This window comes from Petaurus breviceps, unplaced genomic scaffold (assembly GCF_028583685.1).
Source record: "Petaurus breviceps papuanus isolate PSGF00001 unplaced genomic scaffold, PetGlider_PUasm1.0 175, whole genome shotgun sequence".
NCBI classification, from domain to species: domain Eukaryota; kingdom Metazoa; phylum Chordata; class Mammalia; order Diprotodontia; family Petauridae; genus Petaurus; species Petaurus breviceps.
Genome location: NW_027185764.1, coordinates 9183316 through 9187795, shown reverse-complemented (window position 1 = coordinate 9187795; position 4480 = coordinate 9183316).

Sequence of the window (4480 nt, the reverse complement as noted above, 5' to 3'; positions counted from 1 at the left end):
CTCCCTCCCTCTCTCTTTCCCTCTCCCTCCCTCTCCCTCTCTCTCTCTCTCTCTGTCTCTCCCTCCCTCACTCCCTCCCTTTCTTTCTCCCTCCCTCCCTCTCTCCCCACTGTGTCTAAGAGTTGTCTCTTTAAAAGTAGGGAGGTTTATGCTGAGCCATCCCAACTCTCTCCTCTGGTTTCTCGAGGACCAGAAGCACACCTGCATTGTGAGCCTTCCTGCCAGGGTCACTTTATCTCCAAGCTTTCAGCAGCAGCTGCACCACCAATCTACTGCGTCCTCATAAACATATTTTGTAAGGCTTTGCAGAATGAGACGTACTTATCTGCAGCAAAGATCTTGGCGGTCTTGCCTACTGGGTTGCAAATCAAATCACTTGACACATATGCCAAACCTCACATGAACCTTTCCTGCAGGCCGGAACTTGCCCTAAATTGGCCTTGAAGGTGCTGAAGCCTGTTTTAAGCATAGCTAGGAAGGGTGATGGAAGGGACAGAATGGCAGGAAGTCCAGAGAAGGAAGGCTGGACTCATTGATAAAGAAAATGAAGCCACAAAGGATAGAAGTAAGCAAAACGGAGAAGGGCGCTATGTGGAGGAGAACTGACAATAGAAGAGGAAGATTATGGCAGCTCCATAAGGGTTGGGACCATGCTTTTTCAATTCATCCTTCAACTCCCATAGTGCCTTGTGTTATATCTTGCATAGAGTATCTTAGAAAAATAGACCAGCAGAATTGTAAAGGACCTGAGAGGTCCCCTGATGCACATCCTTTTTGTATCATGGACCCCATTAGTAATAATCCCTCTGTGGAAGCCTATGGACCCCCTTTTTTCCCATCCAAATTCACTGATCTATTTATCCAATAAGAACCCTTGATTTCGTGTAACCTTTCCAACCAATCCCCAGATGAGAAAACCATAAATATTACTGGAATGAGTGAATACAACAAATAGTTATTAAATGTCTATTTAATAGGGTAGCTAGTGGTGCAGTGGATGGAGCATTGGCCCTGGAATCAGGAAGAGCTGAATTCAAATCCAGCCTCAGATACTTACCAGCTGTGTGACTCTGAGCAAGTCACTTACCCACTGTCTACCTCAGTTTCCTCATCTGTAAAATGGGGATCATAATATCACCTGTCTTCCTCTCCCAGATTGCTTTTTGTTTTTGGAGGGGGGAAGGCAGGGCAGTTGGGCTTAAAGTGACTTGCCCAAGGTCACAAGGCTAGTAAATGTTAAGTGTCTGAGACTGGATTTGAACTCAGGTACTCCTGACTCCAGGGCTGGTGCTCTATTCACTGCACCACCTAGTCACCCCTGAGATTGATTTTTTTATGAAGGCAAACTAGGCCATATTTTGCCTCTTACCTAGCCTTTTAATCACTGAATGGGCATTGCCTCAGACAAACTAAGACCTGAGAAAGACTTTAGCTTAAAAAGGCCAAGATCTCCTACTGCATCTAGGGTCACTGCCAGTCGACTTGACCTATGTCTTGCTACTGGACTTCACTGACTCTGGAGGAGAGAGTGACACTGATAATTTTGCAGGGCCCTGCCTCACTTAACTCCAATTCATTTGCAAGTCAAGACATCACCCCCTGATGTCACTGGTCCTCTGGAAGGACAAATAACAACCACAATAGCACCTACCTCCTAAGGCTGTTTGTGAGAAACACGGGAGATAAGAACTGTGAAGCAGTTAGCACACATAGTAGGTGCTATATAAACTTTAGCTCTTACTATAATTACTATGTGAATGAATGAGAGAGTGAATGCTGGTAGAAGGGAGGTAGGAGAGAAGAGGAAGTAATAAGGAAGAGATAATAAGGGGAAAATGTTTAGAGGAGGAGAAGTTTGGGGGGAGATGGAAGGAAGGATTAAGGGGAGCAGGCAGAGGGGCAGTAATTGATAGGGAGAGTGGACAGAGTGAAAGTTGCTATTAAATATACATGTAAATGACTAACACCTCTTCCCTTTTGAACATCTGCACCAAGATAAGATCTTCCTGTCATTTCTCTTTGCTTATTACATTTAAATATAGCATCATGTGAGAAAATATATGATTTCTTCCCTCTTGGTCCCCTCTTCAGCCCTGACAAAGACTTTCCTAAAAATTTTCCTTTGAAAAAAATTGCCCAGGGCAAGAACTGAACCTGCAAATGTGCCCCCCAAAGGGAAAGTTCAGCTTGGCTTGGCATGGACATTTTCCAGTTTAATCATCATATATAGAAGACTCAGATGGTACCGACAATCACATTGGCCTGCCCCAACCAGAGGCGTGGCTCTCTGCCAATGAATGGAGAAAACAGAGCCAGGTCCTGATTAGTACGAATAACACATCTTATAAATTGTTGCATTATTTGAATCTATACTATTCGAAGTTACATGTCAAATATGAAAATTTATTGTAGCCCAATGGAAATATGCAGTACAAATTTATATAGTGCCACACCAACTTGCTGGGAATCCTTATTCACATTAGTGGAGACCTCACTAGCTTTATGTAGGTGAGAGCTTCCAGTCTGAAAGTCAACTCTGTTCAGGTAGACATGAACATAGTTCATGACAAGGGATGTCTCTCTGTAACAAATGCCACAGTTTATAATATTTGGTTGGTAAGGCTAGATATCAGTTCATGTGATATAGATCTGGGAGTCACATACTAGCTGAGTGATCCTGGGAAAGTCACTTAACCTCAGTTTTCTCAACTGTAACATGGGGAGAATAACAGCACCTACTCCAGAAGGTTGTTGTGAGTTGCAAATGAGATAATATTTGCAAAGTGATTAATTCAATGATTCAATGGACTTAATCTAAACCCCTTTCTCTGTCTTTTCTCCTATAATTTCATTGGTTTAGAGAACTCCCAGTAAGGAGACTCTCTCTACCAAACAGATTAGCTTCTGCTTTGCAATGTGATATGGCAGTCAAACAGACTTGTTATTGTATAAATTGTAGAACCCAGACTTCTAATTCAGAGTTTTCTCTCCTGTATCTCGTTCCCCTCCAAACTGTTGAACCAGAGAATGAGTATACAGAAACACATTTTTTCTCAGAGTTGCTTTTTCAGTTAATCCTTGGATGGAGCCAACCTTTTAAAATAGACTAGGTGGATTCCCATGAAGCCAGGCCCATAGTTAAACTCATAACCTATTCTTGCTCCTTCTCTCTAAAAAGCACTGAAAGTATGATTTAGGATCTGAAGATAAAATAAAATTAGATTGAATTTGAAAATAAAAAATAAAATGAAAGTATAAGTTATCCTATAGGAAACTGAGTAGATATTCAATTTGACTTTGGATGGTATCCCCAACCCTGATAAAATAAATTTGGGCCAAATAATATTATTAGATCTGACAGTACTGGGACCAGATTTCCTTATTGCCTACATGCAATAAATGATGTATGGAGTATTCAGGGAAGACAAGCACTTGTGTGACGGTGTAAGGGCTTGCTAAGTCCTTTTCAGGGCTGTTCATCCAACGCTGACACGTGGCTCCAAGAAGTTGTAGCATGTGCAGATCTGAATTCAAACAGCCTCAGGCACTTACCAGTTCTGTCACTTAACCTCTGCCTGCCTCAGTTTCCTCAAGTGTAAAATGGGTATAATAACAGCACCTATATTATAGATTTATACACCAGATAGATTTTACACCAGATAAAAGGGAGCTGAGAGGGGGTTGGGGAAGACACTGGCAAAGTCTAGAGAGACAGAGGCAGTGTCTAGAAAAGAATGAAGGATGGCTCACCAGGGCCTTTCCTCCAAATGGAGGTTCTGGAGAGGAGCTAATCAATGGGAGGAAGGGGCCAGAGGGGAGGAGAGATCTTCCAGGGCAGGAAAGTCATAGGCTCAGAGAGAATTTGCTGAAGAAAGCTAAAGTAGGATGGCAAAGTCCAGAAATTCAGAAGTAGAGCAAAGGGAGAAAAAAAGATAATACACACATAAAAATAATTAAGAAGATGAGGCAAAATTTAGAACTGAACTTTTTATAGTGGCAAAGAACTAGAGACAAAGAAGATACCCATCAACTGGGGAATGACTAAATATATTGTGGTACATGAAGGTAATGGGATATTATCGTGCTGTAAGAAACCAAGAGAAGCATAGAAAGATTTATACAAACTGATGCAAAGACAATTAAGCAGGAAAACAAGAGACTCCAAGACTACAACAATGTAAGTGGAAAGAACAACAAAACAATTGAGATTGAATGCTACAGAATTATAAGGAGCAACCCTGGCCCCAAAGAAGAGACAGGAGGAGACACCTCCCCCCTTCTTTACAGAAAGGTAGGAAACCATGGGTGCAGAACATAGCATACCAAAAAAATTTTTCAATATAATGGTACATATGATGCTTCTACAAAACTTTTTTTTCTTTATTAAAAGGAATGGTTTTCTGGAGGGGGAGGAAGGATATAGGCAAATCTAAGTTTTATTAAAAGAAAGACATCATATAAAAATTATTAGAATTTAAAA